This window comes from Kogia breviceps, chromosome X (assembly GCF_026419965.1).
Source record: "Kogia breviceps isolate mKogBre1 chromosome X, mKogBre1 haplotype 1, whole genome shotgun sequence".
Classification (NCBI taxonomy): domain Eukaryota; kingdom Metazoa; phylum Chordata; class Mammalia; order Artiodactyla; family Physeteridae; genus Kogia; species Kogia breviceps.
In genome coordinates, this window is record NC_081330.1 from 133,850,264 (window position 1) to 133,874,420 (window position 24,157).

At 49.7% G+C, this 24,157-nt stretch overlaps 1 protein-coding gene and 1 long non-coding RNA gene across 4 annotated transcripts in view; one reads left to right on the plus strand and one right to left on the minus strand.

The window, feature by feature from the left end:
* The window catches only part of LOC136793403 (uncharacterized), a 341,429-nt gene that overhangs the window by 296,057 nt on the left and 21,215 nt on the right, over positions 1 to 24,157 (minus strand). The window contains exon 6 of one of the 3 annotated variants that reach the window (XR_010838609.1): positions 4,242 to 4,288. The exons of the other annotated variants lie outside the window; for them this stretch is intronic. This is a non-coding gene — a long non-coding RNA (uncharacterized lncRNA). Of the gene's footprint in view, positions 1 to 4,241; positions 4,289 to 24,157 lie in introns of those variants that run through there. 3 annotated transcript variants of the gene reach the window in all.
* Positions 1 to 24,157, plus strand: part of P2RY8 (P2Y receptor family member 8) — a 40,761-nt gene that overhangs the window by 616 nt on the left and 15,988 nt on the right. The window lies entirely within an intron of this gene.

Consider the following 24,157-nt stretch of genomic DNA (forward strand, 5'->3'; position numbering starts at 1 on the left):
AGACGAGCCCGGGGAGCAGGGTGCTGCCCCGGGAATTCGCGGCCGTGCACACCCGCCGTGTGCGCCCTTCGGCTCACGCCCGGCCGAGAGGAATTGCGGAACGTGTGGTTCCGCTTCCAAACCGAGGTGCGGTTTTCTTCTGCCTTCTGTCATGCTGTCAGGTGCGGTCAGAAGCGGGGCCCCGGGCAGGAGCCAGGAGGAACCAAGACCCGGAGGGCCGCCCCCGCACGGCCGCGTAGGAAGCCCCTTGAGCGGCTGGACGTGCGTGTGTATTCTCCGTCTAAGACGCTTCCAGGGGGCTTCCCTGGTGGCGCAGTGGTTGAGAATCCTCCTGCCGATGCAGGGGACACGGGTTCGTGCCTCGGTCCGGGAAGATCCCACGTGCCGCGGAGCGGCTGGGCCCGTGAGCCGTGGCCGCTGAGCCTGTGCGTCCGGAGCCTGTGCTCCGCAACGGGAGAGGCCACAACAGTGAGAGGCCCACGTACCACAAAAAAAAAAAAAGATGCTTCTAGGGCGCGAGAATGGTGTTTTCATTTGCTGGGGCGTTGCCACGGCCAGCGTTGGTGGAGGGAGGGGCCTCCAACCCCTGGACGTTGTCCCCGAGCCCCGGCGACCCCCTGTCCCTCCAGGAGGAACCGGGCCATGGAAAGAGTCAGGAGAACCCTCCAGACGTGGGCTGTAGTTTCTGCAATGTCCCCGCTCAGCCACACGGACCGAGGAGGGCGCGGAGGCAGGAGCACCCTCGACAGGCCACCCGGGACCCCCGGGCAGCCGTACGGAGGCCTGTGTTGTCACCTTAGGGGCAGGGCCGGGGTGTGAGTAGAGACGGGCTAGCGACAGGGTGGCGGTCTCCAGGGTGTTGCTTCTCACCCAGCCCTGTGCCTCTGGCTGCGCCCCATCTGCAGGCGTGACCGCCAGCCGGCAGAAGAGGGGGGCCTCCCGCCCACACCCCTGTTCTGGCCCGGAGGCCAGGGGCTGGGCGCGCGGGATACGGGGGGCCCCCTGGCACCTCGCCCTGCTCCCTGACCGCCGGCAGCTGTCCGGGCCCCCGGGAGACGACCAACGCCGGCCACAGCCCCCCCCCCAGGGCCAACACCGCACCGTGGGGAGGCATGACCTGGCGATTGAGCCCCCAGAGGGGCTGCGGGGTGGGCTCCCCCAGTGTGTCCCCTGGGGCCAGCACTGGGAGCCCCCAGGGAAAATTCTGCAGCCGTGTCCACACCCTCCTGGCTGGACAGGCAGGCCCATGGATGCAGGGTCTGCCTCCTTCTAGGGAAAGCCGTGCTTCGAAAGGCAGCGGGTGACTGGGTTATCAGCTGCGTCTCCCGGCTGCCTGGTCACTCCCTGCCGCAGGCGTGACCCATCTGCCACTGGCATCTTCTCCTGCGAGTCCCCTGCCTCCGGAGGCGCCGGTCTGCAGGTTTTTCCGTGAAACGTGCACGTGTGCCGGCGGTGGGATGGGTAAGGCCATCTCTGCCCTCGGGACGGGGCAGACCAGCCGGCAGGCACGTGGGGTGGGATCAGAGGTAACCCCTCAGGCACAGCCACAGGAAACAAATGGGCGGGGTGCCTGCGTGAGCTGTGACCTTGTAGATGAGGGGCCGGCATAAATCTGTATGAGCTCACTCACGGTTTGTTGGATGATGGATGGATGGATGGATGGATGATGAATGAGTGGACAGATGAAACAAGAGACGAGACTGGTTCCCCATGAATTCCCCTGAATTAGTTTCCTGGGGCAGCCACACAAATTACCACAAACTGGGCGGATTAAGACAACATAATTTTATCCTCTCACATTCTGGAGGCCAGAACTCCAAGATCAAGGTTTCTGCAGGGCTGCGTTCCCTCCGGGGCTCCAGGGGAGGGTCCTTCCTGCCTCTTCCAACCTCTGGAGGCTCCGGGTGTCCCTGGCTTATGATGACCTCCCTCCAGTCTCTGCCTCTGTCTTCCCACAGCTTTCTCCTGTCTGTGTGTTTCTGTGTCTCTCTGTGCATCTTCTCTTCTTACAAGGACACCAGTCTTATTGGATGGGGGCCCACCCTCACGACCTCGTCTTAACTTAAACATCTTAATTACATCTTCAAAGACCCTCTTTCCGAGTAAGGCCACATTCTCAGGTATTGGACTTCAGTGCAGCTCAAACTATTTCTCCACGGAGCCCTGGGTCCTCTCTCCAGAGGGGGAGAGAGGGTGCACTGGACGCGTGGAGACCTGGGGCCCCGCTCGCGTGCCCCCGACTCTGAGTCCCTCACTAGTTCACAGACCCCTGGCCGCAGACTGCCTCATGGGTCACTCTGAAGACTGTGGAAGATCCGTCCGTCTGTTCAGCGCTGGTGGCAAGTGAGTCCCTGACACATGTCATTCCCCTTGGGGACTTCATCCCAAATCACGCGGGATTCCCAGTAGGGCCGCTGTTCCTGGTGCTCAGACAGACTCATGGACCCTCACGTTGTCCCTCGGACAACATTGTCCAAATCCCTTGACACATGGGGAAACTGAGGCACCAAGAGGCTCAGTGACCTTCTCAAGGTCACCCAGGCAGTGGTCTACGGTACCTGCTACCTTTTGCCTGTTATTATGACGACGGCTCCTCCATGCATGGGGGCTCCGAGCTTTCTGTCTATTGACTGTACTTAAAGCTGAAATACCCGCCCACTTGGGTGTGATGGCAGCGTGCTAGAATTAGGTGGGGGTAGTGTTTGCACAACATGGTGAATGCACCAAATGCCACCGAATCACTCACTTTGAAATGGTGAGTTGTATCTCTGTTTAAAAAAGAGAGAGAGGAAAGAAAATAACTGTTCACCCAGATAGCCCTGCTCTTACTTCCTCATCCCGGGCTATAAACTCTCCGAAGGAGGGTTTGAGCCTCGGTGAGCGCGGCAGGTTCTGAGTCACACTCACAGGAAGCCGGCGAAGGGGTGTTGCTGAGAGCCCCACCACAAGGTGCGCCACGGCTGGCTGGTTCCCTTCACTGAGCTCGGCTCCCTTCGAAATAAACACGGCCGTTGCCATTTCTAAACAATCATGCAAATGATGGGCGGCCAGGTTTCTGCACGTGGGGCTTTGTGCAGCCCGAGGCGGGGCGTCCTCCCTCCGGGGCCGTGGCTTTGATCCCCGGTTCCCGAGATGCCTCACAGCCGGGTTCCGTGCTGGCTGCTCTGTAGAAACACCCGTCTTCGTCCACGTTGCCCATGATTAAAATGGACCGTGCAGGAGAGATGATGGGAGACCGGGGAGGATATTGGGGACCAGAGACACTGCTGGGGCCAGGAGAGAAGATTCGGGACCAGGAAGATTACTAAGGAGCAGAGAAAATATCAAGGAGCCGAGAGAATATTGGGGACCAGAGAAAATATTGGGGGACCGGAGAGATTGTTGGGGGACCAGAGATTCCTAGAGGACCAGAGAAAATATTGGACCTGGGGGCAAGAGATTATTGGGGACACACTGCGAACATGTGGGCCTCATTCCCCACCATCGGGGGATCTCACCCGCGTCTCTGAGACAGCAGAGCACGCTTTCCCCTGAGACCGTGAAAAGGCCGTGCACGTGCAGGGTGACCCCAGCTTGGAGGATTTGATCTCCGCCCGAGCCCAGCGCACCGATTAGCTGTGGATCCTCATTTTCCAGCGAAACTGGTTTCCATTGTACCCAGAGCATCAGAAAACTTCCTTAGTGCCCAGCCTCTGTCCTCGGACTCGGGGGCGGGGGCCCATCAGCCGCAGGCCACGTGCCGGGGCTTCCCGTAGGGGTGGGACGGGGGCTGGCTGCTCCCCCACGCGAGCGCGGACACCTGTGGCGCTTACTGCTTGTCCTTGGACGTCTCTGCCTCCCCGGAGGTCCAGGTTCACACCCACCAAGCCCAAGCCAGCTCCCGCTCGACACCACCACGCTCACCTGTCCGCCAGGGGTGCACGGAGCCCCTATCCCACCTCCTCGCCCCTCACCTAGCACCAGCCCACCGTCTCCCCGCCGCCCCCTTACAGTCTACGTGGTAGGTGTGCGGTCACCAGCCGTCTCGGTTTGCCCGGGAAGCAGGAAGCTCCAGGGGGGCAGAGCTTCGGGGGCTAAAATGGGGACAGGCCTGAGAAATGGAACTAATTGATCACCCTGGTGTTAGCGATTGAAGGACACCCCCAAACGCACATCCACGTTCTGACCCCCGGAACCCAGGAACGGGACCTTCTCTGGAAACGGGGTCTCTGCAGATGTGACGCAGTGAAGGGTCTGAGATGAGGTCCTCCTGGAGGAGGGTGGCCCTACATCCAATGACAGGGTCCTTCTAAGAGACAGAAGAGGAGAGACCCAGACACAGAGGAGAAGCCCCGGGAAGACAGAGGCAGAGACGGGAGGGAGGCGGCCACGAGCCCAGGGACGCCTGGAGCCCCCAGAAGCTGGGAGAGGCGGGAAGGAGCCTCCCCTAGAGCCTCTGGAGGGAGTTCGTTTGGGTCACTTGCTGCAGCAGCCCCAGGACACTCATATTCTAGACCACACCCTGGAGGGAGACCTACAAGCCCTGTGACCCCCAAGCCTCCAGGCGCGTCCTGTTGAGTTTACTCGTGTCCTGTGCTAGGCCCTGCGTGAGAGGGTCCCGAAGGAAGCCTGGAGGAGGAGACCAGCCCTGAAGTACTCCGGTGCCCTTGGGAGGGTCACTGCGCCTCCCTGCCTCAGGGCCCCTCCCTCCCTGTGTGCCGTGCTCTTGGGTCTTTCTGACGTTACTCCCGGTCCTGCCGTCCTACACTCAGTTCTAACGGGAGTGACCGCAGACGGATCCTGAGAACCCCAGCCACCCCCGCCCTCCCCCGCAGGACGGCCCGGCCACGCTCAGGGCGACCGCACGCAGGGGATCTATCTAACCGCAGCTCATGGACGCCCACCTGGTTAAACAGGAACATGACTCCGTCTCAGAGGCTGACCGTCCCTGACGATGGGGGACCCCGCGGCTTCCTCACGTTTCAGGGAACATCCAGCAGTGTTGTCATGGAAAATCAGAGTCTGCTGTATCGAATCCAGTGAATTATGAGCCAGGCCAGCTTTCTTGACCTCAGCACTGCGGACATTTGGGGCTAGACGGTGCTCTGATGTGGGGCGTCCTGTGCGCTGTGGGGTGTGGAGCAGCTTCCCTGGTCTCCACCCGCCAGATGGACCCTCTCCCGAGTTGTAACAACCAAGTGTTTCCAGACATCGTCAAGTGTCCTTCTGGGTGGCCAAGTTACCCCCTGTTATGAACCACTGAGATAGATAGATAGATAGATAGGGAGATAGAGGGATAGATGGGTGGATGAAAGGGTGGAGAGAGAGATGATGGATGGATGGATAGATAGATAAATGGATGCAAATACAGATGAATAGACAGATGGATGGATAGATTATATAGAGAGAAATAGAGGATGGATAGATAGATAAAGAGATAGATGATAGGTAGATATATTTAGATGATACATAGATGGATGAATGATAGATACATGGTGGATAGATAGTCAGATGATAGATAGATGTCAGATAGATAGATAGATAGACAGAGTCTTTCATGCCAGGTCAGGGTTTCTCAATCTCAGCACTGCTGACATGTGGGGCTGCAGGACTCTCTGATGCGGGGCGTCCTGGGCCCTGTGGGGTGCGGAGCAGCTTCCCTGGTCTCCACCCACCAGCTGCTGGTAGGACCCCCCCTCCAGAGTTGTGACAACCGGAAACAACTCCAGACGTTGCCAAGTGTCCCCTGGGGGACCAGATTGCTGAAAGCCCTTGACGGATGCGCAGCCTGGTTAAAGCACAATATTAGCTGCATCTCGTGGGCTGAGGGCCCGGTTTTGAGGGATGCCGGGGCTTCTAATACTGACCAGAAAATCAGCGTTAGTTGTACTGAATCCAATGTACTTTGACCACGACCAGCCCTTGGTCCTTCCCCCGAACCCACAGGGAGTCCGTCTGGGGCTCTGCCATGAGACTGAATCAGGGGCTCACTCCGGCCCTGTGTGAAGCTGTGGAGGTGGGAGGTGAGGACCACGGGGCCACCTCCAGCATCATGACATGGGCCATGCATGGTCTGGCCTCACCCTGACGAGGTGTGTGTGTGGCAGGGCCCTGTGTGGCTTTGCTTCTTCCATGCAGGTCTTGACACATCCCCAGCTGTATGTCTGACCACGGCCGCCCCATGACCTAATGACTTAGCCTCAATTTCCTCTTCTGTCAAAGACGAAAAACACCACTTTCTCATCACAAGGACGCTGTACTAATAAACAAGCTTCTGTAGATATAAAACTCCACAAATGAGAGGTGTCCACCCATGAAACAGGTTTACTGGCTATCGATGGAGTGTCCTCAGCTCCTCCAAGCCTCAGTTTAGCAATCCATACAATGGGTATACCGGCACTCGTTGGTGCTGAAAGTTAAATCAGCTCCGTGCCTCTATCCCAGGACACACAGTAAATTACGCAACGTTGATTATCAGCTCAATGACGATTTTCTGGTGTTGAGGCTCGGTAGGGTCCCAGTGTTGGTCCATGAGTGATCAGTCTGTAGATTGTAGACGTCAGACCCTGGAAATTCTCACCCTCCATGATCATGGGATGGCTTCTAGGATATGCCCAGCTTCCCCATCCAGGATAACCTCCTCCAACTCCCCACTTTCTAAACCTTCCTGGCTCTGCTCAGAGGCAGGTGGTAGGTTGTGCATGAGAAGGGGTCTCCAGTAGCCTCGTGATGGTGGGACAGAGCTCTTGGACCCACATGGCCTCTGGTTTGAACCTTCCCCAGGACAGATCTTGGCTTTGCCTGGCTCCTGGGGCCTCTGAGTCTATGATGCTTCCGGGAAAACTGCATCTTTTGGTCACCCTGTCCCTTCCGCTGCCCCAATTCACACCGTTGCTTTGAAGTTACCTGGTTCTGCCACTGATTGAGAGTCTTGTCACTGAAGTCCTAGGGGGCATGGCGGGAGGGTAATGTGGGTGTTCTGGTGGAAGGTGGGAGGGCTCTCTGGAAGGCGGGGGTCTCAGAAGTCAGAGAGAGACATGTGTTTGCCCCCCGCACTGGGAGGAATCAGGAAGGTCATCCAGGGTCTTGCTTCTGTGAACTTTCAGGTATAAGTCAGGGTTCTCCAAGCAAACAGACTCAGGTGGTTAATTTTCTGTGTCAAGTTGATGGGCCAGAAGGTGCCCCGGTATTTGGTTAAGTGTTATTCCAGGTGTGTCTATGGGGGTGCTTCTGGACGAGATGAGCATTTGAATGAATGGACTGAGGAAAGCAGATGGCCCTCCACAGGGTGGGTGGGTCTTGTCCCATCCTCTAATCAGCTGGAGACCTGAATAGCACAAAAGCCTGGGTAAGGACGAAGGAGCTCTCTCTACCTGACCATCTCTGAGATGGACTGTAGTCTTCTCAGAAATGAGACATACATCGTTCACTCTCCGGGGTGTCTGTAAGATTGTAGATGGCATATCCTGGGACTTCTCACCCTCTGTGATCATGGGAGCCAATTCCTTATTATATATACCCTATTGCCTCTGTTTCTCTGGAGAATGCTAATACTCCAGAGAGATGGATGGATAAATAGATAGATAGATAGATAGATAGATAGATAGATAGATCATGTATGGATAGATAGACAAGATAGATGATACATACGTGATAGATAGATGCATATATCTATGTTTATCTATAGATTAGATAGATAGATAGATAATAGAAATAGATTGAGCTAGAGGTAGATAGATCATAAATGGATAGATAGAGAAGATAGATGACAGATACATGATAGAGGTATATATCTATAGTTATCCATAGATTAGATAGATAGATAGGAGAGACCGAGAAAGATTTAAGGAATTGGCTCATGTGATTGTGGGGCCTGGCATGTCCCCATTCTGCAGGGTAGACCAGTAGTCTGGAGACCCAGGGAAGAGGTGATGCCGCAGCTTGAGTCTGAAGTATGTCTGAAGGTAGAATTCCCTCTTCCTCTGGGGACCTCAGTCTCTTTTCTCTAAAAGCCTTCAACCGATTAGACGAGGCCCACCCACATTGTGGAGGGTCATCTGCTATACTCAAAGACCACCGATTTAAATGTTAATTCCATCTTTTAAAAAAAACACCTTCACACCAACATCTCGACTGGCATTTGACCACATAGCTGGATACTGTAGCCCAGCCACGTTGATACACTAAATTCACCATCATGGTTTGGTAGCAATCCACATGGATGCTGTCTGGTCCCTGGGGCTGACCCTGCCTCCCACAGCCTGGCCTGGGTCCCGGGGTCTCCTCTGTGTCCTCCATCAGGCCCCCAGATCCGATAACTTCTCTGGGTTTCTGTGACTAGCCCTTGACTCCTCAGGCTGGGCCCCCAGCTCTTCTTTCAGCTGTCCCTCCCCAATCCTCTTCTGTGGCTGTGGAACTCGCAGGGCCTACTCATGTCCCAGGGAATCACAAGTGTCCAGAAAAGGGAAATATCAGGGACTCAAGGGTAACACTCATAAGTCACTGGGCCATGGTGACAAGGCTGAGCTTCTGGTCACCATGGCAGCAGTGGGGAGTGGTCTCTCAAGCGTCCTTGGGGATCTGGGGTGGGCAACAGCCTCACATTCACCCAACGGGCATCCTTCCTCGCTAAGGAGGTGAGCCCTCTTCTCCTTTCTGGGTGACAAACCTCCCATCTCACTGTAGAGGGTCTAAGGGCATGGGGAACATGTGTTTTGATGTCTTATACAAGTCTTTGTGTGGACATGTGTTTTTGCTTTCTTTATCTCTCCAACATTTTTTTAACTATTACTATTCATTAGGCTGGAGAGAAAGAGCAAACCCTGGCTACAAACAATGTGCAAAAGACACAAATACAAACAGCAGTTAACATTTCTGAAATTCTAGACTTAAGTTCTAAAAGGAAGTCAAAACTCAGGACGCTATTACATTTAACGAAGATGTCAATCACCTCAAAGACAGAAATCTAGCTCCTGAGAAACTGCTTTGTTTTTTTTTTTTTGTTTTTTTTTTGCGGTACTTGGGCCTCTCACTGTTGTGGCCTCTCCCGTTGCGGAGCACAGGCTCCGGATGCGCAGGCCCAGCGGCCATGGCTCACGGGCCCAGCCGCTCCGCGGCACGTGGGATCTTCCCGGACCGGGGCACAAACCCGCATCCCCTGCCTCGGCAGGCGGACTCCCAACCACTGCGCCACTAGGGAAGCCCAGAAACTGCTTTGTTTTAATGACAGAAAGGCATTTTGCATGTAAACTGATGGGCAGACCTCTACTGAAAGAAAAGCAACACTTGCGGTTTATGGAGCCACCAAGAGAGATGTTTAAAAGTCTCTCACCCCAGTAGATGCCCTACACATAGGGTTTGCTTCTCATAAATATTTAAACTGTTTAGGATGTAGGAGTTATCCCCCCAACATTTATTGAGATATAAGTGACATATAACATTGTCTGAGTCCAAGGTGTACAACACGATGATTTGGGTACCAGTATGAGGGAGCAGGGTTTAAGAAGGAAACGAAGATGCTTTGTTCAGTATCAATCAACACAGATTTCTGTTATAAAGTTTAGAAATAGGGAACAATAAAAGAAGGCCATACTTCTTTTGAACCTCAGAAACAGAAGGGAAGTTTTACACAGTGGAAGAAATGGAGAAAAATTACAACCCCTTCATTTGCAAACCAGTCTTCTTTATTTTTATTTTTTTCCTAATCTCACTGAGAATCCTCTGAATTTTGTGGTCAGAGCCAAAGTGAAGAACCCTATGTTTATGCCTTTGGAGATTCATCAGCTGTATCAAGACAGAGAGGGTCAATTTTTTGATCCCCGCCACGGCGAACGCTGGGAAATTCAGTAAGCAGACAGGCTATGTGGTCATGAACAACCCAAGGTAAACTGAAAGGCACCTTGCGGGATACTCATCACCCCTTTCACAGAAAGATAAAGATCTGCTTCATATGGTAGTATCAATTTTGCAACAATCAGCCCCTTGGTCTCCACACATCACCCAGGAAACCTAGCCGTTCTTCACTGTGACGCCGTGCCTATTCATTGTGGGAGATGGGGCCTCAGATTCTGTATCTGCAAAGCACAAGTCTCCAGTGGTTCACAGATACAGATAAACAGTGCGAGCCTGAAGCAAAGTTTCACATAATTCATTCAGTGGGGAACCGACAGAAAAACCATATAACTAGTTATGCATCCTGTTGATGTGTGCATGCCAAAAAATCACTGCCTTAAACGTGGGACGGTGTTACGGGCTGAATTGTGTCCCTGGAAAATTCAGTTGTGGACGTCCTCATCCCCAAGACCTCAGAATACGACTTTTCTGGAAATAGGGTCTTTGCCGAGGAGGATCTTTTAAGATCCTTTTGCAGAATAGGGTTTTTTAAGATGACGTCCCTAATCCAGTGGTGCTGGTGTCCTTATAAGAAGAGGACATTAGGACACAGACACACACAGAGGGATGATCCTGTGAGAGCACAAGCAGGAGACAGCCGTCCACACGCCCAGGAGAGAGGCCTCGGGAGGAACCAGCCCTGCCCACACTTTGATCGAGGATGTCCAGCCTCCAGGACTGAACGAATAAATGTTTATTGTTTGAGCCGCCCTGTCTGCTTCATTACAGAAGTCACCAGACACTCATACAGCTGGGACTAGTTTCTACTCAGCCTTGAGTCTACAATCAGTGCATTTTCCTTCTCTGCTTCCTGTTCTAACCTGTTATTGCTCAGCAACAGTGACCAGTCCCACAGAGGAGAGGCCGACACCGATGTCTGCTAGAGGACGCCTTCTGCCCGGAGCCACCCCCGCTGGCCTCCGTAAGGAAATGTGGCCTGCACGTGGCTTCCAGGAGGAACTCATTGTATCCACGGCCCCTGTCAGCTGGAGCCTTCTCCGGATCAGACGGGCATGGACCACTCTGTGGAGTTCTCTCTCCCGTCGACTATTGAAGCCGGGCACCCCAGGGGGCAGAGACCACAGAGGGCAGTCCGTGGACAGCCCTTGGCCTCAGGCCACCCAAGATTTCTGCATCTGTGCTCTGGACCCCACAGACCTAACGATCATCTCCACACAGCCCCCAAACAGAACATCTCCTGAGCCTGCAGGAGACCTCACACGTTTCAAAGGATGAGACACATTCAGGATACACTCTCTGACCTTCATGGAATTAGGCTGGAAACCCATGAACTAAAAGAGGACTGAAGATTCTTCAACTGCTGGACATTTCTGAATAACCCAAGGACCAAAGAAGGAATCATGATGAAAACAGAAGAGATTTTTCATGAATGATACAGTAGACAGAACAATGGCCCCCAAAGATGTCCAGGTTCTAAGCCCCAGAACCTGTGAATATGTAACCTGACATGGCAAAGGAGCCTTAGCAGATGTGATTAAGTTAAAGATCTTGAGATGGGAGATGGTCCTGGATTATCTACGGTGCCTTAGTATCCTCACAAGGATTCTTATAAGAGGGAGGTGTGACTCTCAAAGTCAGAGAAGGAGATGTGATGACAGTAACAGAGAAAAAGATATTTGAAGATGTTCAGAGTAGAGAGAAGCAGAGAGGAGAGAAGAAGCTATTCTGGCTTTGAAGGTGGATGTGACCTTGTTTGGAAGGGGCCACTAGCCAAAGAACACAGGTGTCTCTAGAATCTGGAAAATGCAAGGAAATGGATTCTTCCCCAGAGCTGCCAGAAGGAACCAGCCTTACCAACACTTTGAGCTGGTGAAACTGATTTCAAACTACTGGCCTCCAGGACTGTAAAGAAAATAAAGTTTGGCTGTCTTAAGCTTGTGGCAATTCATTACAGCAGCCAGAGAAAACTCACGGAAATGATACTGAAGATACAACAAATCGAAACCTATGGGATGAAACCAAAGCAGGGAAAACAGGCAAATTCATGGCCTTGAATGCATTTACTGGAAAAGCAGAAAGGTTGCAAAGCCATGGCCCAAGAATTCCATCTTAAGAATCTAGAAAGAATTTCTCTTTTTAGATCAAACCCAAAGAAAGTAGAAGGAGCGAAATGACGACGATAAGACCAGAGTTCAGGGCTTCCTTAGTGGAGCAGTGGTTAAGAATCTGCCTGCCAATGCAGGGGACATGGGTTCGAGGCCTGGTCCAGGAAGATCCCACATGCTGCAGAGCAACTGTGCCTGTGAGCCACAACTACTGAGCCTGCACTCTAGAGCCCACGAGCCACAACTACTGAGTCCACATGCCACAACTACTGAAGCCCGCATGCCTACAGCCCGTGCTCCACAACAAGAGAAGCCATCGCAATGAGAAGCCCACGCACAGCAACGAAGACCCAATGCAGCCAAAAATAAATAAATAAAATAAATAATTTTTTTTTAAAGAAGAAAAGGATCAGAGATCAGTATAACAGAAAGAAAAATGTTCACAAGAGAAAAATCCACAAGAATAGTATCTACACCATGGGGTCCTCTTGAGATGAACAAGATGCATCTGTTGGATGCTGGCTGATAGTAATGTCTGATGCACACCCACTCTTTAGAGTGAGAAGTTCCTAAGAAAGCCACACCTAAGTTCTCCAAGGGTAAATCACCACCCTGCTTCATGTGACGCCCTCCAAAAACGTATGTTTGCCACAAACACAGTGAAATTCTGAAATGTCTGCCTCCTGTCTACACCCATTAAAACCAGAAAGAAAAAAATAACAGACAACCCTTGAAACACTTTTGAGACCCAGGCTCAAAGACTAATTTTATTTATTCTAATGTATTTTGTTTGTTTGTTTGTTTTTTGCGGTACCTGGGCATCTCACTGTTGTGGCCTCTCCCATTGCGGAGCACAGGCTCCAGACGCGCAGGCTCAGCACCCATGGCTCATAGGCCTAGCCGCTCTGTGGCATGTGGGATCTTCCCGGACCGGGGCACGAACCCATGTCCCCTGCATCGGCAGGCAGACTCTCAACCACTGCGCCACCAGGGAAGCCCGCACATATATATTTTATACACTGCTGTACTGTGATATATATCACAATAAAGAAAATGAAAAGGCAGAGGGCTATATATACCAGAGGAAGGAACAAGATAAAACCCCAGAAAAACAGCTAAATGAAGCGGAGATAGGCAACCTTCCAGAAAAAGAATTCAGAATAATGATAGTGAAGATGATCCAGGACCTCGGAAAAAGGATGTAGGCAAAGATCGAAAAGATGCAAGAAATGTTTAACAAAGACCTAGAAGAATTAAAGAACAAACAAACAGAGATAAACAATACAATAACTGAAATGAAAAATACACTAGAAGGAATCAATAGCAGAATAACTGAGGCAGAAGAACGGATAAGTGACCTGGAAGACAGAATGATGGAACTCACCTCTGCAGAACAGAAGACAAAAGAATGAAAAGAAATGAACACAGCCTAAGAGACCTCTGGGACAACATTAAATGCAACAACATTCGCATTATAGGGGTCCCAGAAGGACAAGAGAGAGAGAAATGACCTGAGAAAATATTTGAAGAGATTATAGTCGAAAACTTCCCTAACATGGGAAAGGAAATAGCCACCCAGGTCCAAGAAACCCAGAGAGTCCCAGGCAGGATAAACCCAAGGAGAAACACACTGAGACACATAGTAATCAAATTGACAAAAATTAAATCAAAGAAACATTATTGAAAGCAACAAGGGAAAAACTACAAATAACATACAAGGGAACTCCCGTAAGGTTAAAAGCTGATTTCTCGGGCTTCCCTGGTGGCGCAGTGGTTGAGAGTCTGCCTGCCAACGTAGGAAACACGGGTTCGTGCCCCGGTCCGGGAAGATCGCACGTGCCGCGGAGCGGCTGGGCCCATGAGCCATGGCCGCTGAGCCTGTGCGTCCGGGGCCTGTGCTCTGCAATGGGAGAGGCCACAACAGTGAGAGGCCCGCGTACCACAAAAAAAAAAAAAAAAAAAAAAGCTGATTTCTCAGCAGAAACTCTACAGAGTGGCATGATATATTTAAAGTGATGAAAGGGAAGAAACTACAACCAAGATTACTCTACCTGGCAAGGATCTCATTCAGATTTGACGGAGAAATCAAAAGCTTTACAGACAAGCAAAAGCTAAGAGAATTCAGCACCACCAAACCAGCTCTACAACAAATGCTAAAGGTACTTCTCTAAGTGGGAAACACAAGAGAAGAAAAGAACCTACAAAACCAAACCCATAACAATTAAGAAAACGGTAATAGGAACATACATATCAATAATTACCTTAAAAGTGAATGCATTAAATGCTCCAAACAAAAGACACAGGATCACTGAATGGATACAAAGACAAGACCCATATATATGGTGTCTGCAAGAGACCCACTTCAGACCTAGGGACACATACAGACCGAAAGTGAGAGGATGGAAAAAGATATTCCTTGCAAATGGAAATCAAAACAAAGCTGGAGTAGCAATACTCATATCAGATAAAATAGACTTTTAAATAAAGAATATTACAAGAGACAAGGAAGAACACTACATAATGATTAAGGGATTGATCCAAGAAGAAGATATAACAATTATAAATATATATGCACCCAACATAGGAGCACCTCAATACATAAGGCAACTGTTAACAGCTGTAAAAGAGGAAATCGACAGTAACACAATAATTGTGGGGGACGTTAACACCTCACTTACACCAACGGACAGATCATCCAGACAGAAAATTAATAAGGAAACACAAGCTTTAAATGACACAATAGACCAGATAGATTTAATTGATATTTATAGGACATTCCATTCAAAAACAGCAGATTACACTTTCTTCTCAAGTGCACATGGAACATTCTCCAGGATAGATCACATCTTGGGTCACAAATCAAGCCTTGGTAAATTTAAGAAAATTGAAATCATATCAAGCATCTTTTCAGACCACAATGCTATGAGATTAGAAGTCAATTACAGGCGGAAAAAAAAGTAAAAAACACAAACACTTGGAAGCTAAACAATAAGTTACTAAATAAACAAGAGATCACTGAAGAAATCAAAGAGGAAATCAAAAAATACCTAGAGACAAATTACAACGAAAACACAACAATCCAAAACCAATAGGATGCGGCAAACGCAGTTCTAAGAGGGAAGTTTACAGCAATACAAGCCTACCTCAAGAAACAAGAAAGATCTCCAACCCTCTAACTTCACACATAAAGGAAATAGAAAGAAGAACAAACAAAACCCAAAGTTAGTAGAAGGAAAGAAATCATAAAGATCAGAGCAGAAATAAGTGCAATAGAAACAAAGAAAACAATAGCAAAGATCAATAAAACTAAAAGCTGGTTCTTTGAGAAGATAAACACAATTGATAAACCTTTAGCCAGACTCATCAAGAAAAAAGACGGAGAGGAATCAAATCAATAAAATTAGAAATGAAAAAGAAGTTACAATGGACACCACAGAAATACAAAGCAACATAAAGACTACTACAAGCAACTCTAGGCCAATAAAATGGACAACCTGAAAGAAATGGACAAATTCTTAGAAAGGTATAACCTTCCAAAACTGAACCAGGAAGAAATAGAAAATATGAACACACCAATCACAAGGAATGAAATTGAAACTGCAATAAAAAATGTTCCAATAAACAAAAGTCCAGAACCAGACATCTTCACAGGCGAATTCTATCAAACATTTAGAGAAGAGCTAACACCCATCCTTCTCAAACTCTTCCAAAAAGCCGCAGAGGAAGGAACACTTCCAAACCCATTCTATGAGGCCACCATCACCCTGATACCAAAACCAGACAAAGATACTACAAAAAAAAAAAATTACAGACCAATATCACTGATGAATATAGATGCATAAATCCTCAAAAAAATACTAGAAAACAGAATCCAACAACACGTCAAAAGGATCCTACACCATGATCAAGTGGGATTTATCCTAGGGATGCAAGGATTCTTCAATGTATGCAAATCAATCAATGTGATACACAATATTAACAAGTTGAAGAATAAAAACCATATGATCATCACAATAGATGCAGAAAAAGCTTTTGATAAAGCTTTATAAAGCTTTCTATCACCCATTTATGTTAAAAACTGTCCAGAAAGTGGGCATAGAGGGAACCTACCTCAACATAATAAAGGCCGTATATGACAAACCCACAGCAAGCATCATTCTCAATGGTGAAAAACTGAAAGCATTTCCTCTAAGATCAGGAACAAGACAAGGATGTCCACTCTCACCACTATTATCCAACATAGTTTTGGAAGTCCTAGCCATGGCAATCAGAGAAGAAAAAGAAATAAAAGGAATACAAATTGGAAAAGAAGAAGTAAAATTGTCACTGTTTGCAGATGACATGATACTATACATAGAGAATCCTAAAGATGCCACCAGAAAACTACTAGAGCTAATCAATGAATTTGGTAAAGTTGCTGGATACAAAGTTAATGTACAGAAATCACTTACATTCCTATACAGAAGGGAACCTAAGGAAACAATCCCATTCACCACTGCAACAAAAAGAATAAAAATACCTAGGAATAAACCTACCTAAGGAGGTAAAAGACCTGTACTCAGAAAACTATAAGACACTGATGAAAGAAATCAAAGATGACACAAACAAATGGAGAGATATACCATGTTCCTGGGTTGGAAGAATCAACATTGTGAAAATGACTATACTACCCAAAGAAATCTACAGATTCAATGCAATCCCTATCAAATTACCAGTGGCATTTTTTACAGAATTAGAACAAAAAATCTTAAAATTTGTATGGAGACACAAAAGACCCCGAATAGCCAAAGCAATCTTGAGAGAAAAAAACGGAGCTAGAGGAATCAGACTCCCTGACTTCAGACTATACTACAAAGCTACAGTCATCAAGACAATATAGTACTGGCACAGAAACAGAAATATAGATCAATGGAACAGGATAGAAAGCCCAGAGATAAACGCACACACCTATGGTCACCTTGTCTTTGATAAGGAGGCAAGAATATACAATGGAGAAAAGACAGCCCCTTCAATAAGTGGTGCTGGGAAAACTGGACAGCTACATGTAGAAGAATGAAATTAGAACACTCCCTAACACCATACACAAAAATAAACTCAATATGGATTAGAGACCAAAATGTAAGACTGGACACTATAAAACTCTTACAGGAAAACATAGGAAGAACACACTTTGACGTAAGTCACAGCAAGATCCTTTTTGATCCACCTCCTAGAGTAATGGAAATAAAAACAAAAATAAACAAATGAGACCTAATGAAACTTAAAAGCTTTTGCAAAGCAAAGGAAACTACAAACAAGACAAAAAGACAACCCTCAGAATGGGAGAACATATTTGCAAACGAATCAACAGACAAAGGATTAACCTCCAAAATATATAAACAGCTCATGCAGCTCAATATTAAAAAAACAAACAACCTGATCAAAAAATGGGCAGAAGATCTAAAAGACATTTCTCCAAAGAAGACATACAGATGGCCAAGGAGCACATGAAAAGCTGCTCAACATCACAAATTACTAGAGAAATGCAAATGAAAACTACAATGAGGTATCACCTCACACCAGTTAGAATGGGCATCATCAAAAAATATACAAACAACAAATGCTGGAGAGGGTGTGGAGAAAAGGGAACCCTCTTGCACTGTTGGTGGAAATGTAAACTGATACAGCCACTATGGAGAACAGTATGGAGGTTCCTTAAAAATCTAAAAAGAGAACTACCACATGACCCAGCAATCCCACTACTGGGCGTATACCCAGAGAAAACCATAATTCAAAAGGACACATGCACCCCAATGTTCTTTGTAGCACTATTTACAATAGCCAGGTCATGGAAGCAACATAAATGCCCATCGACAGATGAATGGATAAAGAAGATGTGGTACATATATATAATGGAATATTACTCAGCCATAAAAAGGAATGAAATTGGGTCATTTGTAGAGACGTGGATGGATCTAGAGACTGTCATACAGAGCAAAGTAAATCAGAAAGTGAAAAACAAATATCATATATTAACACATATATGTGGAACCTAGAAAAATGGTACAGATGAACCGGTTTGCAGGGCAGAAATAGAGACACAGATGTAGAGAACAAACGTACAGACACCAAGGGGGGAAAGTGGGGTGGTGTGGTGGTGGTGTGATGAATTGGGTGATTGGGATTGACATGGATACACTAATATGTATAAAATTGATAACGAATAAGAACCTGCTGTACAAAAAAATAAATAAAATTCAAAAAAATAAAATAAAATGACATACTAGCTGCAGGGTTTTATAAATCCTTAGCTGTACAAACATTCCTTTTCATTAAATGTGTAGGAAGATCTTGACCGTGATTCACCTCATTCAGGAAGTAAAATCCAATACATTCTTTTTTAACTTTACTGTTTAATTATTATGCATCAAGGTGCATAATACTCTGTTGCTCTGATCACTTTTCATCCCAGGACCACTCACTCGGAAGAAACCTTTTAGCACGTAGGCCCTGATGTTACAGGAAGTGAAACCCATGTTCATGTGTCAACGCTTACACCTAATTTTGTTGCCGTGAGTTAGATGGGGTGATATACAAAAGATTTTCCAACATAGATTTCAACAAAACTAAAACTAGACTCTAAAAATGGTAGAAATGAAAAGACAGTTTCACGAAAGGAAAGGTGAATTTTTGAGAAAAAAAAAAAGATTTTGAAGAAGGAAGAAAGGAATATTGTGAAATTCCCCAATCTTTAAATAGAATTTCTCCGTGGGCTATTTCAACGGATGGTGGAGTATATATCAACGACACGGTTAGAACCCACTGTGTACCCTCACAATTGTCACCCAGCAGTTGTATTTTGAAGTAGCATGGTTCATGGTTTGTTGGAAATGGTTTGCATCCTTTAAAACTTAAAATATTAGCTGTCAAGACTGAAATTCTTTTAGCATGCACAGAGAACGTTATTCGTGCTGGTTCCCTGGGGGCCATAACAAAGGACCACAAACTGGGGGCTTAAAACAGCAGAAATGCATCCTCCCCCGTCCTGGAGACCAGACATGTGAGGTCAGGGTGTCTCAGGGCCGCGCTCCATCCGGAGGCTCCAGGGGAGGGTCCTTCCCGCCTCTTCCAGCTTCTGGGCGCTCCAGGCGTCCCCGGGCTCGTGGCCGCCTCCCTCCCGTCTCTGCCTCTGTCTTCCCGGGGCTTCTCCTCTGTGTCTGGGTCTCTCCTCTTCTGTCTCTTTTAAGGACACTGTCATTGGATGTAGGGCCACCCTCCTCCAGGAGGACCTCATCTCAGACCCTTCACTTCATCTCATCTGCAGAGACCCCGTTTCCAAATAAGGTCCCGTTCGCAGGTTCCAGGGGTCAGGATGTGGACACGTTTGAGGGGTCACCACGCAGCTCACCACACCACTGGAGGCCACGAACCCCTCTTTGCTGGGTGGAGGCTACTGCTGAGGGGCCAGCTGGGGACAGGGCTGTCCCCCAAAGGGGATCTCCCGGGGGGGCCTTGGGGGTGGGCATGGCAGCTGGCACAGAGGCCCCAGCAGGATGTCTGCAGGCGAAGCGTGCTGGGCCCACTGAGAGTGACAAGAAAGAGGAACTGCGTCCCCAGCGGGGCTCGTTCCCGGCCGGCTGTCACCAACACAAGCTCCATGTTACCAGAGGGGAGGGACCGAGGGAGAGGGGCTTAGAAGCAGGATAAATAAACCCATTCTCTTTGCAAGGTACACTTGGGGACAAAGTTCCAGCCATCACACGTCTGGAAATGGCTTTACTTCCAAATCCAAAAGTGAAAGCTGAACAAAAACTCATAGACCCGCGAAGGCCTGCAGCTCCGGCCAGCAGCGCTGCCAGAGGCACCGGGGTCAGAGATTTTGTGCTAGTAGGAGTCACCTCCCAACACAGACAAGCCTGGACCAGACCCAGACACTCAGAGGACAGTCCCACACCCTGCCATGTTGCCCTGTGGTCACGGGAAAAGGTCAGGGTTAAAAATCCCCACCTCGATAAACAAGGCGGGAAAGGGTGGAGGGGTGGACTGGGAGTTTGGGGGTAGCAGGTGCCGCGGTGTCATCTATGGGATGGATCCACAACAAGGCCCAATGGAGAGCCCAGGGACCTGTATCCAGTCTCCTGGGATAAACCATCACCGAAAAGAATGTAAAAAAAAAAATATATACGTATATATGTGTATAACAGGGTCACTTTGCTGTACAGCAGACCTTGGCACAGCATTGGAAATCAACTACAGTCCAATAAAAAAGTAATAGGGCTTCCCTGGCAGCGCAGCGGTTGAGAGCCCGCCTGCCGATGCAGGGGACGCGGGTTCGCGCCCCGGTCCGGGAGGATCCCACGTGCCGCGGAGCGGCTGGGCCCCTGAGCCGTGGCCGCTGCGCCTGCGCGTCCGGAGCCTGTGCTCCGCAAGGGGAGGGGCCACAACGGTGAGAGGCCCGCGTACCGCAAAAAAAAAAAAAAAAGTTACCTGTGTGGGCTTCCCTGGTGGCGAAGTGGTCGGGAGTCCGCCTGCCGATGCAGGGGACGCGGGTTCGTGACCCGGTCTGGGAGGATCCCACGTGCCGCGGAGCGGCTGGGCCCCTGAGCCGTGGCCGCTGCGCCTGCGCGTCCGGAGCCTGTGCTCCGCAAGGGGAGGGGCCACAACGGTGAGAGGCCCGCGTACCGCAAAAAAAAAAAAAAAAAAAAGTTACCTGTGTGGGCTTCCCTGGTGGCGCAGTGGTTGAGAGTCCGCCTGCCGATGCGGGGGACGCGGGTTCGTGCCCCGGTCCGGGAGGATCCCACGTGCCGCGGAGCGGCTGGGCCCGTGAGCCGTGGCCGCTGCGCCTGCGCGTCCGGAGCCTGTGCTCCGCAAGGGGAGGGGCCACAACAGTGAGAGGCCCGCGTACTGCCAAAAAAAAAAAAAAAAAAAAAGTAAAAAAAGTAATAACGGAAAAAAAATCCCCAGCTCCACAGGACAGAACAGGTCGGGCAGCAGACGGGGGCCACTTTGGGCCCCGAAGCCGTGTCCCTTCCATGGCTGCCAGCCAGAGGGTGGACCGGTCCAGCTCACCCTCCTGGCGCCGGGAACTCTCCCGGGTGACTCCTGAATGTCACTCCCCCCCGGAAGCCCCCACAAACCCTGCATCCAGGCTGGGTTGCTCTGCGGGGCCAGGGACGCAGACACGCACAGAGGGCGCCCTCGCCGGGCACACGGGCAGCAGCTGAGCTTCTGGGGCGGTCGGGCAAGGCTGGGAGGCGCCGACCCTCAGCCCGCAGCCGCCTTCCGTTAACGCCGTCATGACCCCCAATGCTCCCTCTGAGCCTCGCTGGATCCGGAACCTCGTGAACGGAAAGCAGCGCCTACAGCATTTAGGGTCTCTCCCTCCTGCCTTCCCGTCACTCTTAGAAGGGCTCTGGTGACACGGGGCCACCCAGACGACCCGGGGTCATCGCCCAGCCTCAGGGCCGCCCCTGGCCAGGCGAGGCCTGCATCTGCTCAGGCAGCTGCATCCTGTTTCCAGGCTGTGCACCGCTGACCGAAAGCTTGCACTGGAATCAGTGTAGAAATTCCCTTTCTTTTCCCGCACCAAATCTGAAAAGCTCTATTTTATTTTGTCGTCTTTGTTATTGTATCTTATTTTATTTTACTTTTTTTTTCTTTTTTTCATATTCTTTTCCATTATCTGTCATTACAAGATATTGAATCGAGTTCCCTGTGCAGGACCTTGTAGTTTATCTATTTTACAATAGATATAGGAGTGCATCTCTGCTAATCCCAAACGCCGAATGTATGCCTCCCCCGCCGCCATGCTGCATTTTACTTTAAAATTTTAAATTTTACCTTGCTTTATTTTATCTCATTTTATTTTGCTTCTGTGGAAAGACACTTAACATCTACCTTCATAAAAGATTCTTAAGCGCATAATACAGTATTGTCACCCATGGGCACAGTGCTGTACGGCAGGTCGCTAAAACTTGTTCGTCTTCCCAGACTGAGACTCCGCCCCCAATAAACACTGACTCTCCATGCCCCTCCCCCAGGCCCTGGCCCCCACCCTCCTACCGTCTGTCTCTATGAATCTGACCATTCCAGGGAGCTCTTGATAAGCCGAATCACAGAGTATTTGTGTTTTTGTGACTTGATCTCACTGAGCTTCATGTCCTCGAGGTTCATCCTTGTAACCGGTGTCAGAATCTCCTTCCCTTTTCACGCTGTATAATATTCCACGGTATACAAGGACCCCATTCTGTGTATATCCGTTCGTCAAACAATTAAAAATAGAGCTACTGTATAATCCAGCCAACCCAGGTCTGGCTCTCTATCCCAAATAATTGAAATCAGAACCTCAAAGAGAGATCGGCACCCCCATCTTCACAGTGGCAGGACTCAAGACGTGGAGACATCCCAAGGGTCCCCCCCGGGATGAATCGGTGTCAAAATTCTCAACCTCTGGCTAATCCCTGGGTGACACGCGTGTCCTGCACATCCTGGCTGTCCCCGGGCTCCCGGGCAGGACAGCCAACCCCATTTCTGGCCGTACGAACTTTAGGGAAGCCGGGAGGCTGGACTCCACCCATGGCCGTGGGAAATGTCAGTGGTTCCCATGGCCAACAGGGGCACCAGCGCTGCCTCCGACTTCCCTAAACTCTGTCACGCGGTCCCCCTCCCCGTCTTTCCCCACCCACAAGACCCTCATCCTGTGCCGGCCGCTTCCACGGCCACCTGCTGCTCTCCTGGGCCCACCGGAGACTCTCTGCTCTTGGTCCTCACGGTGGACTCTCAAAAGCCATGGCAACCCAGGAGATGCAGGCTGCTAGCCTTGGGGGACTTCCCTGATCACAGCCCCTCCTCCAGGCGAGATGCCCCGACCATACGGTGCCTCCTTCGCCAAAGACGTCCACACCCTAATCCCCAGAGCCTGGGAGCATGTTTTGATGCTGGGTGCAGGGTGCTGACCTATATCACGCATGAAAAATCGCTTCTGTTTTCATCATGATCCGTTCTTTGGCCCTTGGGTTATTCAGAAATGTCCAGCAGTTGAAGAATCTTCAGTCCTCGTTTAGTTCATGGGTTTCCAGCCTAATTCCATGAAGGTCAGAGAGTGTATCCTGAATGTGTCTCATCCTTTGAAACGTGTGAGGTCTCCTGCAGGCTCAGGAGATGTTCTGTTTGGGGGCTGTGTGGAGATGATCGTTAGGTCTGTGGGGTCCAGAGCACAGATGCAGAAATCTTGGGTGGCCTGAGGCCAAGGGCTGTCCACGGACTGCCCTCTGTGGTCTCTGCCCCCTGGGGTGCCCGGCTTCAATAGTCGACGGGAGAGAGAACTCCACAGAGTGGTCCATGCCCGTCTGATCCGGAGAAGGCTCCAGCTGACAGGGGCCGTGGATACAATGAGTTCCTCCTGGAAGCCACGCGCAGGCCACATTTCCTTACGGAGGCCAGCGGGGGTGGCTCCGGGCAGAAGGCGTCCTCTAGCAGACATCGGTGTCGGCCTCTCCTCTGTGGGGCTGGTCACTGTTGCTGAGCAATAACAGGTTAGAACAGGAAGCAGAGAAGGAAAACGCACTGATTGTAGACTCAAGGCTGAGTAGAAACTAGTCCCAGCTGTATGAGTGCCTGGTGACTTCTGTAATGAAGCAGACAGGGCGGCTCAAACAATAAACATTTATTCGTTCAGTCCTGGAGGCTGGACATCCTCGATCAAAGTGTGGGCAGGGCTGGTCCCTCCCGAGGCCTCTCTCCTGGCCGTGTGGACGGCCGTCTCCTCCCTGTGTCCTCACGGGGTCGCCCCTCTGTGCGTGTCTCGGTCCTGATCTCCTCTTCTTATCAGGACAGAAGTCCTATGGGATCGGGACCCACCCTTGTGACCTCGTTTTACCTTCATCCCCTCTTTAAAGACCCCAGCTCCAAATACAGCCCCATCCTGAGGTCCTAGGGGTCAGGATGCCAAGATATGAATTTTGGGGGGGGAATACAATTTAGTCCATAGCAGGGGGAACCTCAGAGAATATATCCCATTCCTTGAGATCAAGGAGCCCTCTTATCACAGTGTAATGAGTAGGCTTTTAAGTAGTTAATATTAGCAGTTTTTGGAAAATAAACTAATATTAAATTTATTCAAAGGAAGCCACACTTCAGCTTATCACAGTCTCTCATCATAAACTAACAACTCTTAGGAAGTGATTCCTGAATATATTTCGGTGAGACTTTCTTTTTAAACTTGTTTTTCTAAAAAGACGTAT